This window comes from Ascidiella aspersa, chromosome 3 (assembly GCF_963924565.1).
Source record: "Ascidiella aspersa chromosome 3, kaAscAspe10.2, whole genome shotgun sequence".
Lineage (NCBI taxonomy): Eukaryota > Metazoa > Chordata > Ascidiacea > Phlebobranchia > Ascidiidae > Ascidiella > Ascidiella aspersa.
Window position 1 is genome coordinate 31436946 of NC_139449.1, and position 9932 is coordinate 31446877.

Below are 9932 nucleotides of genomic sequence, written 5' to 3' on the forward strand. Positions count from 1 at the left end.
CTTTTTTAGGATCATCTGTATTAATTCCTTTACGATTTAAAAACGAAACTATTGAAATTGATTTTTTAAGTATGGTATTTGCTTCATACCTCTCGTTGTAATTAGTCAACGTCTCCCAGATGGTCTAGTGGTTAGGATTCCTGGCTTTCACCCAGGCGGCCCGGGTTCAATTCCCGGTCTGGGAATTATTTCATTGTTACTAAAAAACCTTTAACTGCCGAGAAAATTATTTTGTATTGGTTTCAAATATCCCTGTACTGAGCAAAGACATCTCCCAGATGGTCTAGTGGTTAGGATTCCTGGCTTTCACCCAGGCGGCCCGGGTTCAATTCCCAGTCTGGGAAACTTTTTTCTTTTAAACTGAACTAGTATCCCTACTACCACATTGTGCCTCTATGCAAATATAAACTAAGATTCTTACTGTTGATGCAACGATGGTTTACCCTCTTTTATAGCTCATTATGTGACCGGTTTTTGTCGGCAATACACTTATCTTGAGAGAAATAAACATTTCTTAACGCCCGGTTAGCTCAGTCGGTAGAGCGTTGTACTTTTAATCCAACGGCCAAGGGTTCAAGTCCCTTATCGGGCGCAAATTTTATTACAAGTTCTAAATAAAATTTGAATTTTGAGAATTTTTGTTCGTATATGAGCAGATCTTGTTTAGGATCATCTGTATTAATTCCTTTACGATTTAAAAACGAAACTATTGAAATAGATTTTTTAAGTATGGTATTTGCTTCATACCTCTCGTTGTAATTATCAACGTCTCCCAGATGGTCTAGTGGTTAGGATTCCTGGCTTTCACCCAGGCGGCCCGGGTTCAATTCCCGGTCTGGGAATTAATTCTTTGTTACTAAAAAACCTTTAACTGCCGAGATAAATATTGTGTATTGGTTTCAAACATCCCTGTACTGAGCAAAGACATCTCCCAGATGGTCTAGTGGTTAGGATTCCTGGCTCTCACCCAGGCAGCCCGGGTTCAATTCCCGGTCTGGGAAACTTTTTTCTTTTAAACTGAACTAGTATCCCCCTACTACCACAATTTGCCTCTATGCAAATATAAACTAAGATTCTTACTGTTGATGCAACGATGGTTTACCCTCTTTTATAGCTCATTATGTGACCGGTTCTTGTCGGCAATACACTTATTTTGAGATAAATAAGCATTTCTCAACGCCCGGTTAGCTCAGTCGGTAGAGCGTTGGACTTTTAATCCAACGGTCAAGGGTTCAAGTCCCTTATCGGGCGCAAATTTTATTACAAGTTCTAAATAAAATTTGAATTTTGAGAATTTTTGTTCGTATATGAGCAGATCTTGTTTAGGATCATCTGTATTAATTCCTTTACGATTTAAAAACGAAACTATTGAAATAGATTTTTTAAGTATGGTATTTGCTTCATACCCCTCGTTGTAATTAGTCAACGTCTCCCAGATGGTCTAGTGGTTAGGATTCCTGGCTTTCACCCAGGCGGCCCGGGTTCAATTCCCGGTCTGGGAATTATTTCTTTGTTACTAAAAAACCTTTAACTGCCGAGATAAATATTGTGTATTGGTTTCAAATATCCCTGTACAGAGCAAAGACATCTCCCAGATGGTCTAGTGGTTAGGATTCCTGGCTCTCACCCAGGCGGCCCGGGTTCAATTCCCGGTCTGGGAAACTTTTTTCTTTTAAACTGAACTAGTATCCCCCTACTACCACAATTTGCCTCTATGCAAATATAAACTAAGATTCTTACTGTTGATGCAACGATGGTTTACCCTCTTTTATAGCTCATTATGTGACCGGTTCTTGCCGGCAATACACTTATTTTGAGATAAATAAACATTTCTCAACGCCCGGTTAGCTCAGTCGGTAGAGCGTTGGACTTTTAATCCAACGTTCAAGGGTTCAAGTCCCTTATCGGGCGCAAATTTTATTACAAGTTCTAAATAAAATTTGAATTTTGAGAATTTTTGTTCGTATATGAGCAGATCTTGTTTAGGATCATCTGTATTAATTCCTTTACGATTTAAAAACGAAACTATTGAAATAGATTTTTTAAGTATGGTATTTGCTTCATACCCCTCGTTGTAATTAGTCAACGTCTCCCAGATGGTCTAGTGGTTAGGATTCCTGGCTTTCACCCAGGCGGCCCGGGTTCAATTCCCGGTCTGGGAATTATTTCTTTGTTACTAAAAAACCTTTAACTGCCGAGATAAATATTGTGTATTGGTTTCAAATATCCCTGTACAGAGCAAAGACATCTCCCAGATGGTCTAGTGGTTAGGATTCCTGGCTCTCACCCAGGCGGCCCGGGTTCAATTCCCGGTCTGGGAAACTTTTTTCTTTTAAACTGAACTAGTATCCCCCTACTACCACAATTTGCCTCTATGCAAATATAAACTAAGATTCTTACTGTTGATGCAACGATGGTTTACCCTCTTTTATAGCTCATTATGTGACCGGTTTTTGTCGGCAATACACTTATCTTGAGAGAAATAAACATTTCTCAACGCCCGGTTAGCTCAGTCGGTAGAGCGTTGTACTTTTAATCCAACGGTCAAGGGTTCAAGTCCCTTATCGGGCGCAAATTTTATTACAAGTTTTTCAATAAAATTTGAATTTTGAGAATTTTTGTTCGTATATGAGCAGATCTTTTTTAGGATCATCTGTATTAATTCCTTTACGATTTAAAAACGAAACTGTTGAAATTGATTTTTTAAGTATGGTATTTGCTTCATACCTCTCGTTGTAATTAGTCAACGTCTCCCAGATGGTCTAGTGGTTAGGATTCCTGGCTTTCACCCAGGCGGCCCGGGTTCAATTCCCGGTCTGGGAATTATTTCATTGTTACTAAAAAACCTTTAACTGCCGGGAAAATTATTTTGTATTGGTTTCAAATATCCCTGTACTGAGCAAAGACATCTCAAAGATGGTCTAGTGGTTAGGATTCCTGGCTTTCACCCAGGCGGCCCGGGTTCAATTCCCGGTCTGGGAAACTTTTTTCTTTTAAACTGAACTAGTATCCCTACTACCACATTGTGCCTCTATGCAAATATAAACTAAGATTCTTACTGTTGATGCATCGATGGTTTACCCTCTTTTATAGCTCATTATGTGACCGGTTCTTGTCGGCAATACACTTATCTTGAGATAAATAAACATTTCTCAACGCCCGGTTAGCTCAGTCGGTAGAGCGTTGGACTTTTAATCCAACGGTCAAGGGTTCAAGTCCCTTATCGGGCGCAAATTTTATTACAAGTTCTAAATAAAATTTGAATTTTGAGAATTTTTGTTCGTATATGAGCAGATCTTGTTTAGGATCATCTGTATTAATTCCCTTACGATTTAAAAACGAAACTGTTGAAATTGATTTTTTAAGTATGGTATTTGCTTCATACCTCTCGTTATAATTAGTCAACGTCTCCCAGATGGTCTAGTGGTTAGGATTCCTGGCTTTCACCCAGGCGGCCCGGGTTCAATTCCCGGTCTGGGAATGATTTCATTGTTACTAAAAAACCTTTAACTGCCGAGAAAATTATTTTGTATTGGTTTCAAATATCCCTGTACTGAGCAAAGACATCTCCCAGATGGTCTAGTGGTTAGGATTCCTGGCTTTCACCCAGGCGGCCCGGGTTCAATTCCCGGTCTGGGAAACTTTTTTCTTTTAAACTGAACTAGTATCCCTACTACCACATTGTGCCTCTATGCAAATATAAACTAAGATTCTTACTGTTGATGCATCGATGGTTTACCCTCTTTTATAGCTCATTCTGTGACCGGTTCTTGTCGGCAATACAGTTATCTTGAGATAAATAAACATTTCTCAACGCCCGGTTAGCTCAGTCGGTAGAGCGTTGGACTTTTAATCCAACGGTCAAGGGTTCAAGTCCCTTATCGGGCGCAAATTTTATTACAAGTTCTAAATAAAATTTGAATTTTGAGAATTTTTGTTCGTATATGAGCAGATCTTGTTTAGGATCATCTGTATTAATTCCTTTACGATTTAAAAACGAAACTATTGAAAAAGATTTTTTAAGTATGGTATTTGCTTCATACCTCTCGTTGTAAGTAGTCACCGTCTCCCAGATGGTCTAGTAGTTAGGATTCCTGGCTTTCACCCAGGCGGCCCGGGTTCAATTCCCGGTTTGGGAATTAATTCTTTGTTACTAAAAGACCTTCAACTGCCGAGATAAATATTGTGCATTGGTTTCAAATATCCCTGTACTGAGCAAAGACATCTCCCAGATGGTCTAGTGGTTGGGATTCCTGGCTCTCACCCAGGCGTCCCGGGTTCAATTCCCGGTCTGGGAAACTTTTTCCTTTTGAATTGAACTAGTATCCCCCTACTACCACAATTTACCTCTATGCAAATATAAACTAAGATTCTTACTGTTGACACAACGATGGTTTACCCTCTTTTATAGCTCATTATTTGACCATATTTTGTCGGCAATACACTTATTTTGAGAGAAATAAACATTTCTCAACGCCCGGTTAGCTCAGTCGGTAGAGCGTTGTACTTTTAATCCAACGGTCAAGGCTTCAAGTCCCTTATCGGGCGCAAATTTTATTACAAGTTTTTCAATAAAATTTGAATTTTGAGAATTTTTCTTCGTATATGAGCAGATCTTTTTTAGGATCATCTGTATTAATTCCTTTACGATTTAAAAACGAAACTATTGAAATTGATTTTTTAAGTATGGTATTTGCTTCATACCTCTCGTTGTAATTAGTGAACGTCTCCCAGATGGTCTAGTGGTTAGGATTCCTGGCTTTCACCCAGGCGGCCCGGGTTCAATTCCCGGTCTGGGAAACTTTTTTCTTTTAAACTGAACTAGTATCCCTACTACCACATTGTGCCTCTATGCAAATATAGACTAAGATTCTTACTATTGATGCATCGATGGTTTACCCTCTTTTATAGCTCATTATGTGACCGGTTCCTGTCGGCAATACACTTATCTTGAGATAAATAAACATTTCTCAACGCCCGGTTAGCTCAGTCGGTAGAGCGTTGGACTTTTAATCCAACGGTCAAGGGTTCAAGTCCCTTATCGGGCGCAAAATTTATTACAAGTTCTAAATAAAATTTGAATTTTGAGAATTTTTGTTCGTATATGAGCAGATCTTGTTTAGGATCATCTGTATTAATTCCTTTACGATTTAAAAACGAAACTATTGAAATAGATCTTTTAAGTATGGTATTTGCTTCATACCTCTCGTTGTAATTAGTCAACGTCTCCCAGATGGTCTAGTGGTTAGGATTCCTGGCTTTCACCCAGGCGGCCCGGGTTCAATTCCCGGTCTGGGAATTATTTCTTTGTTACTAAAAAACCTTTAACTGCCGAGATAAATATTGTGTATTGGTTTCAAATATCCCTGTACTGAGCAAAGACATCTCCCAGATGGTCTAGTGGTTAGGATTTCTGGCTCTCACCCAGGTGGCCCGGGTTCAATTCCCGGTCTGCGAAATTTTTTTCTTTTGAACTGAACTAGTATCCCCCTACTACCACAGTGTGCCTCTATGCAAATATGAACTAAGATTCTTACTGTTGACACAACGATGGTTTACCCTCTTTTATAGCTCATTATGTGACCGTATTTTGTCGGCAAAACACTTATTTTGAGAGAAATAAACATTTCTCAACGCCCGGTTAGCTCAGTCGGTAGAGCGTTGGACTTTTAATCCAACGGTCAAGGGTTCAAGTCCCTTATCGGGCGCAAATTTTATTACAAGTTCTAAATAAAATTTGAATTTTGAGAATTTTTCTTCGTATATGAGCAGATCTTGTTTAGGATCATCTGTATTAATTCCTTTACGATTTAAAAACGAAACTATTGAAATAGATTTTTTAAGTATGGTATTTGCTTCATACCTCTCGTTGTAATTAGCCAACGTCTCCCTAGTTGGTCTAGTGGTTAGGATTCCTGGCTTTCACCCAAGCGGCCCGGGTTCAATTCCCGGTTTGGGAATTAATTATTTGTTACTAAAAGACCTTCAACTGCCGAGATAAATATTGTGCATTGGTTTCAAATATCCCTGTACTGAGCAAAGACATCTCCCAGATGGTCTAGTGGTTGGGATTCCTGGCTCTCACCCAGGCGTCCCGGGTTCAATTCCCGGTCTGGGAAACTTTTTCCTTTTGAATTGAACTAGTATCCCCCTACTACCACAATTTACCTCTATGCAAATATAAACTAAGATTCTTACTGTTGATGCAACGATGGTTTACCCTCTTTTATAGCTCATTATGTGACCGGTTTTTGTCGGCAATACACTTATCTTGAGAGAAATAAACATTTCTCAACGCCCGGTTAGCTCAGTCGGTAGAGCGTTGTACTTTTTAATCCAACGGTCAAGGGTTCAAGTCCCTTATCGGGCGCAAATTTTATTACAAGTTTCTAAATAAAATTTGAATTTTGAGAATTTTCCTTCGTATATGAGCAGATCTTTTTTAGGATCATCTGTATTAATTCCTTTACGATTTAAAAACGAAACTATTGAAATTGATTTTTTAAGTATGGTATTTGCTTCATACCTCTCGTTGTAATTAGTCAACGTCTCCCAGATGGTCTAGTGATTAGGATTCCTGGCTTTCACCCAGGCGGCCCGGGTTCAATTCCCGGTCTGGGAAACTTTTTTCTTTTAAACTGAACTAGTATCCCTACTACCACATTGTGCCTCTATGCAAATATAGACTAAGATTCTTACTGTTGATGCATCGATGGTTTACCCTCTTTTATAGCTCATTATGTGACCGGTTCCTGTCGGCAATACACTTATCTTGAGATAAATAAACATTTCTCAACGCCCGGTTAGCTCAGTCGGTAGAGCGTTGGACTTTTAATCCAACGGTCAAGGGTTCAAGTCCCTTATCGGGCGCAAATTTTATTACAAGTTCTAAATAAAATTTGAATTTTGAGAATTTTTGTTCGTATATGAGCAGATCTTGTTTAGGATCATCTGTATTAATTCCTTTGCGATTTAAAAACGAAACTATTGAAATAGATCTTTTAAGTATGGTATTTGCTTCATACCTCTCGTTGTAATTAGTCAACGTCTCCCAGATGGTCTAGTGGTTAGGATTCCTGGCTTTCACCCAGGCGGCCCGGGTTCAATTCCCGGTCTGGGAATTATTTCTTTGTTACTAAAAAACCTTTAACTGCCGAGATAAATATTGTGTATTGGTTTCAAATATCCCTGTACTGAGCAAAGACATCTCCCAGATGGTCTAGTGGTTAGGATTCCTGGCTCTCACCCAGGCGGCCCGGGTTCAATTCCCGGTCTGGGAAATTTTTTTCTTTTGAACTGAACTAGTATCCCCCTACTACCACAGTGTGCCTCTATGCAAATATGAACTAAGATTCGTACTGTTGACACAACGATGGTTTACCCTCTTTTATAGGTCATTATGTGACCGTATTTTGTCGGCAAAACACTTATTTTGAGAGAAATAAAAATTTCTTAACGCCCGGTTAGCTCAGTCGGTAGAGCGTTGGACTTTTAATCCAACGGTCAAGGGTTCAAGTCCCTTATCGGGCGCAAATTTTATTACAAATTTCTAAATAAAATTTGTATTTTGAGAATTTTTGTTCGTATATGAGCAGATCTTTTTTAGGATCATCTGTATTAATTCCTTTACGATTTAAAAACGAAACTATTGAAATTGATTTTTTAAGTATGGTATTTGCTTCATACCTCTCGTTGTAATTAGTCAACGTCTCCCAGATGGTCTAGTGGTTAGGATTCCTGGCTTTCACCCAGGCAGCCCGGGTTCAATTCCCGGTCTGGGAATTATTTCATTGTTACTAAAAAACCTTTAACTGCCGAGAAAATTATTTTGTATTGGTTTCAAATATCCCTGTACTGACCAAAGACATCTCCCAGATGGTCTAGTGGTTAGGATTCCTGGCTTTCACCCAGGCGGCCCGGGTTCAATTCCCGGTCTGGGAAACTTTTTTCTTTTAAACTGAACTAGTATCCCTACTACCACATTGTGCCTCTATGCAAATATAAACTAAGATTCTTACTGTTGATGCATCGATGGTTTACCCTCTTTTATAGCTCATTATGTGACCGGTTCTTGTCGGCAATACACTTATCTTTAGATAAATAAACATTTCTCAGCGCCCGGTTAGCTCAGTCGGTAGAGCGTTGGACTTTTAATCCAACGGTCAAGGGTTCAAGTCCCTTATCGGGCACAAATTTTATTACAAATTTCTAAACAAAATTTGTATTTTGAGAATTTTTGTTCGTATATGAGCAGATTTTGTGTAGGATAATCTGTCTCAATTCCTTTACAATTCAAAACAAAAACAATTGAAATTGATTTTTTAAGTATGGTATTTGCTTCATACCTCTCGTTGTAATTAGTCAACGTCTCCCAGATGGTCTAGTGGTTAGGATTCCTGGCTTTCACCCAGGCGTCCCGGGTTCAATTCCCGGTCTGGGAATTTATTCTTTGTTACTAAAAAACTTTAACTGCCGAGATAAATATTGTGTATTGGTTTCAAATATCCCTGTCCTGAGCAAAGACATCTCCCAGATGGTCTAGTGGTTAGGATTCCTGGCTCTCACCCAGGCGGGCCGGGTTCAATTCCCGATCTGGGAATTTTTTTTCTTTTGAACTGAACTAGTATCCCCCTACTACCACAATGTGCCTCTATGCAAATATAAACTAAGATTCTTACTGTTGATGCAACGATGGTTTAACCTCTTTTATAGCTCATTGCGTGTCCGTTTTTTGTCGGCAATACACTTATTTTGAGAGAAATAAACATTTCTTAACGCCCGGTTAGTTCAGTCGGTAGAACGTTGGACTTTTAATCCAACGGTCAAGGGTTCAAGTCCCTTATCGGGCACAAATTTTATTACAAATTTCTAAACAAAATTTGTATTTTGAGAATTTTTTTCGTATATGAGCAGATTTTGTTTAGGTTCATCTGTCTTAATTCATTTACGATTTAAAAAGGAAACTACAGAAATTGATTTTTTAAGCATGGTATTTGCTTCATACCTCTCGTTGTAAGTAGTCACCGTCTCCCAGATGGTCTAGTAGTTAGGATTCCTGGCTTTCACCCAGGCGGCCCGGGTTCAATTCCCGGTCTGGGAATTAATTCTTTGTTACTAAAAGACCTTCAACTGCCGAGATAAATATTGTGCATTGGTTTCAAATATCCCTGTACTGAGCAAAGACATCTCCCAGATGGTCTAGTGGTTAGGATTCCTGGCTCTCACCCAGGCGTCCCGGGTTCAATTCCCGGTCTGGGAAACTTTTTCCTTTTGAATTGAACTAGTATCCCCCTACTACCACAATTTACCTCTATGCAAATATAAACTAAGATTCTTACTGTTGATGCAACGATGGTTTACCCTCTTTTATAGCTCATTATGTGACCGGTTTTTGTCGGCAATACACTTATCTTGAGAGAAATAAACATTTCTCAACGCCCGGTTAGCTCAGTCGGTAGAGCGTTGGACTTTTAATCCAACGGTCAAGGGTTCAAGTCCCTTATCGGGCGCAAATTTTATTACAAGTTCTAAATAAAATTTGAATTTTGAGAATTTTTGTTCGTATATGAGCAGATCTTGTTTAGGATCATCTGTATTAATTCCTTTACGATTTAAAAACGAAACTATTGAAATAGATTTTTTAAGTATGGTATTTGCTTCATACCTCTCGTTGTAATTAGTCAACGTCTCCCAGTTGGTCTAGTGGTTAGGATTCCTGGCTTTCACCCAGGCGGCCCGGGTTCAATTCCCGGTCTGGGAATTATTTCTTTGTTACTAAAAAACCTTTAACTGCCGAGATAAATATTGTGTATTGGTTTCAAATATCCCTGTACTGAGCAAAGACATCTCCCAGATGGTCTAGTGGTTAGGATTTCTGGCTCTCACCCAGGCGGCCCGGGTTCAATTCCCGGTCTGGGAAATTTTTTTCTTTT

General features: G+C 39.1%; 41 non-coding genes across 41 annotated transcripts; all 41 read left to right on the forward strand.

The window, feature by feature from the left end:
- The first annotated feature begins 113 nt into the window (after positions 1–113).
- Trnae-uuc (transfer RNA glutamic acid (anticodon UUC)) lies at positions 114–185 on the forward strand. Its single transcript has one exon. It is a non-coding gene; the product is annotated as a tRNA-Glu (tRNA).
- An 87-nt stretch (positions 186–272) lies between these two features.
- On the forward strand, positions 273–344 carry Trnae-uuc (transfer RNA glutamic acid (anticodon UUC)). Its single transcript has one exon. It is a non-coding gene; the product is annotated as a tRNA-Glu (tRNA).
- A 175-nt stretch (positions 345–519) lies between these two features.
- Positions 520–592, forward strand: Trnak-uuu (transfer RNA lysine (anticodon UUU)). Its single transcript has one exon. It is a non-coding gene; the product is annotated as a tRNA-Lys (tRNA).
- Positions 593–770: 178 nt separating this feature from the next.
- On the forward strand, positions 771–842 carry Trnae-uuc (transfer RNA glutamic acid (anticodon UUC)). The gene has a single exon. It is a non-coding gene; the product is annotated as a tRNA-Glu (tRNA).
- An 87-nt stretch (positions 843–929) lies between these two features.
- Positions 930–1001, forward strand: Trnae-cuc (transfer RNA glutamic acid (anticodon CUC)). The gene has a single exon. It is a non-coding gene; the product is annotated as a tRNA-Glu (tRNA).
- A 177-nt stretch (positions 1002–1178) lies between these two features.
- Trnak-uuu (transfer RNA lysine (anticodon UUU)) lies at positions 1179–1251 on the forward strand. The gene has a single exon. It is a non-coding gene; the product is annotated as a tRNA-Lys (tRNA).
- A 179-nt stretch (positions 1252–1430) lies between these two features.
- On the forward strand, positions 1431–1502 carry Trnae-uuc (transfer RNA glutamic acid (anticodon UUC)). The gene has a single exon. It is a non-coding gene; the product is annotated as a tRNA-Glu (tRNA).
- Positions 1503–1589: 87 nt separating this feature from the next.
- On the forward strand, positions 1590–1661 carry Trnae-cuc (transfer RNA glutamic acid (anticodon CUC)). Its single transcript has one exon. It is a non-coding gene; the product is annotated as a tRNA-Glu (tRNA).
- A 177-nt stretch (positions 1662–1838) lies between these two features.
- Positions 1839–1911, forward strand: Trnak-uuu (transfer RNA lysine (anticodon UUU)). The gene has a single exon. It is a non-coding gene; the product is annotated as a tRNA-Lys (tRNA).
- Positions 1912–2090: 179 nt separating this feature from the next.
- Trnae-uuc (transfer RNA glutamic acid (anticodon UUC)) lies at positions 2091–2162 on the forward strand. The gene has a single exon. It is a non-coding gene; the product is annotated as a tRNA-Glu (tRNA).
- An 87-nt stretch (positions 2163–2249) lies between these two features.
- Trnae-cuc (transfer RNA glutamic acid (anticodon CUC)) lies at positions 2250–2321 on the forward strand. Its single transcript has one exon. It is a non-coding gene; the product is annotated as a tRNA-Glu (tRNA).
- Positions 2322–2498: 177 nt separating this feature from the next.
- Positions 2499–2571, forward strand: Trnak-uuu (transfer RNA lysine (anticodon UUU)). Its single transcript has one exon. It is a non-coding gene; the product is annotated as a tRNA-Lys (tRNA).
- Positions 2572–2751: 180 nt separating this feature from the next.
- Positions 2752–2823, forward strand: Trnae-uuc (transfer RNA glutamic acid (anticodon UUC)). The gene has a single exon. It is a non-coding gene; the product is annotated as a tRNA-Glu (tRNA).
- A 334-nt stretch (positions 2824–3157) lies between these two features.
- Positions 3158–3230, forward strand: Trnak-uuu (transfer RNA lysine (anticodon UUU)). Its single transcript has one exon. It is a non-coding gene; the product is annotated as a tRNA-Lys (tRNA).
- Positions 3231–3409: 179 nt separating this feature from the next.
- Positions 3410–3481, forward strand: Trnae-uuc (transfer RNA glutamic acid (anticodon UUC)). The gene has a single exon. It is a non-coding gene; the product is annotated as a tRNA-Glu (tRNA).
- Positions 3482–3568: 87 nt separating this feature from the next.
- Positions 3569–3640, forward strand: Trnae-uuc (transfer RNA glutamic acid (anticodon UUC)). The gene has a single exon. It is a non-coding gene; the product is annotated as a tRNA-Glu (tRNA).
- Positions 3641–3815: 175 nt separating this feature from the next.
- Positions 3816–3888, forward strand: Trnak-uuu (transfer RNA lysine (anticodon UUU)). Its single transcript has one exon. It is a non-coding gene; the product is annotated as a tRNA-Lys (tRNA).
- Positions 3889–4067: 179 nt separating this feature from the next.
- Positions 4068–4139, forward strand: Trnae-uuc (transfer RNA glutamic acid (anticodon UUC)). The gene has a single exon. It is a non-coding gene; the product is annotated as a tRNA-Glu (tRNA).
- Positions 4140–4226: 87 nt separating this feature from the next.
- Positions 4227–4298, forward strand: Trnae-cuc (transfer RNA glutamic acid (anticodon CUC)). The gene has a single exon. It is a non-coding gene; the product is annotated as a tRNA-Glu (tRNA).
- Positions 4299–4728: 430 nt separating this feature from the next.
- On the forward strand, positions 4729–4800 carry Trnae-uuc (transfer RNA glutamic acid (anticodon UUC)). Its single transcript has one exon. It is a non-coding gene; the product is annotated as a tRNA-Glu (tRNA).
- Positions 4801–4975: 175 nt separating this feature from the next.
- On the forward strand, positions 4976–5048 carry Trnak-uuu (transfer RNA lysine (anticodon UUU)). Its single transcript has one exon. It is a non-coding gene; the product is annotated as a tRNA-Lys (tRNA).
- Positions 5049–5227: 179 nt separating this feature from the next.
- Positions 5228–5299, forward strand: Trnae-uuc (transfer RNA glutamic acid (anticodon UUC)). Its single transcript has one exon. It is a non-coding gene; the product is annotated as a tRNA-Glu (tRNA).
- Positions 5300–5386: 87 nt separating this feature from the next.
- Trnae-cuc (transfer RNA glutamic acid (anticodon CUC)) lies at positions 5387–5458 on the forward strand. Its single transcript has one exon. It is a non-coding gene; the product is annotated as a tRNA-Glu (tRNA).
- A 177-nt stretch (positions 5459–5635) lies between these two features.
- Positions 5636–5708, forward strand: Trnak-uuu (transfer RNA lysine (anticodon UUU)). Its single transcript has one exon. It is a non-coding gene; the product is annotated as a tRNA-Lys (tRNA).
- Positions 5709–6047: 339 nt separating this feature from the next.
- On the forward strand, positions 6048–6119 carry Trnae-cuc (transfer RNA glutamic acid (anticodon CUC)). Its single transcript has one exon. It is a non-coding gene; the product is annotated as a tRNA-Glu (tRNA).
- A 431-nt stretch (positions 6120–6550) lies between these two features.
- Positions 6551–6622, forward strand: Trnae-uuc (transfer RNA glutamic acid (anticodon UUC)). Its single transcript has one exon. It is a non-coding gene; the product is annotated as a tRNA-Glu (tRNA).
- A 175-nt stretch (positions 6623–6797) lies between these two features.
- Positions 6798–6870, forward strand: Trnak-uuu (transfer RNA lysine (anticodon UUU)). The gene has a single exon. It is a non-coding gene; the product is annotated as a tRNA-Lys (tRNA).
- A 179-nt stretch (positions 6871–7049) lies between these two features.
- On the forward strand, positions 7050–7121 carry Trnae-uuc (transfer RNA glutamic acid (anticodon UUC)). Its single transcript has one exon. It is a non-coding gene; the product is annotated as a tRNA-Glu (tRNA).
- Positions 7122–7208: 87 nt separating this feature from the next.
- Positions 7209–7280, forward strand: Trnae-cuc (transfer RNA glutamic acid (anticodon CUC)). The gene has a single exon. It is a non-coding gene; the product is annotated as a tRNA-Glu (tRNA).
- Positions 7281–7457: 177 nt separating this feature from the next.
- On the forward strand, positions 7458–7530 carry Trnak-uuu (transfer RNA lysine (anticodon UUU)). The gene has a single exon. It is a non-coding gene; the product is annotated as a tRNA-Lys (tRNA).
- Positions 7531–7710: 180 nt separating this feature from the next.
- On the forward strand, positions 7711–7782 carry Trnae-uuc (transfer RNA glutamic acid (anticodon UUC)). Its single transcript has one exon. It is a non-coding gene; the product is annotated as a tRNA-Glu (tRNA).
- An 87-nt stretch (positions 7783–7869) lies between these two features.
- Positions 7870–7941, forward strand: Trnae-uuc (transfer RNA glutamic acid (anticodon UUC)). The gene has a single exon. It is a non-coding gene; the product is annotated as a tRNA-Glu (tRNA).
- Positions 7942–8116: 175 nt separating this feature from the next.
- Trnak-uuu (transfer RNA lysine (anticodon UUU)) lies at positions 8117–8189 on the forward strand. Its single transcript has one exon. It is a non-coding gene; the product is annotated as a tRNA-Lys (tRNA).
- A 180-nt stretch (positions 8190–8369) lies between these two features.
- Positions 8370–8441, forward strand: Trnae-uuc (transfer RNA glutamic acid (anticodon UUC)). The gene has a single exon. It is a non-coding gene; the product is annotated as a tRNA-Glu (tRNA).
- Positions 8442–8527: 86 nt separating this feature from the next.
- Positions 8528–8599, forward strand: Trnae-cuc (transfer RNA glutamic acid (anticodon CUC)). The gene has a single exon. It is a non-coding gene; the product is annotated as a tRNA-Glu (tRNA).
- A 177-nt stretch (positions 8600–8776) lies between these two features.
- Trnak-uuu (transfer RNA lysine (anticodon UUU)) lies at positions 8777–8849 on the forward strand. Its single transcript has one exon. It is a non-coding gene; the product is annotated as a tRNA-Lys (tRNA).
- A 179-nt stretch (positions 8850–9028) lies between these two features.
- Trnae-uuc (transfer RNA glutamic acid (anticodon UUC)) lies at positions 9029–9100 on the forward strand. The gene has a single exon. It is a non-coding gene; the product is annotated as a tRNA-Glu (tRNA).
- Positions 9101–9187: 87 nt separating this feature from the next.
- Trnae-cuc (transfer RNA glutamic acid (anticodon CUC)) lies at positions 9188–9259 on the forward strand. Its single transcript has one exon. It is a non-coding gene; the product is annotated as a tRNA-Glu (tRNA).
- A 177-nt stretch (positions 9260–9436) lies between these two features.
- Trnak-uuu (transfer RNA lysine (anticodon UUU)) lies at positions 9437–9509 on the forward strand. Its single transcript has one exon. It is a non-coding gene; the product is annotated as a tRNA-Lys (tRNA).
- Positions 9510–9688: 179 nt separating this feature from the next.
- Positions 9689–9760, forward strand: Trnae-uuc (transfer RNA glutamic acid (anticodon UUC)). The gene has a single exon. It is a non-coding gene; the product is annotated as a tRNA-Glu (tRNA).
- An 87-nt stretch (positions 9761–9847) lies between these two features.
- On the forward strand, positions 9848–9919 carry Trnae-cuc (transfer RNA glutamic acid (anticodon CUC)). Its single transcript has one exon. It is a non-coding gene; the product is annotated as a tRNA-Glu (tRNA).
- Positions 9920–9932: the final 13 nt, after the last annotated feature.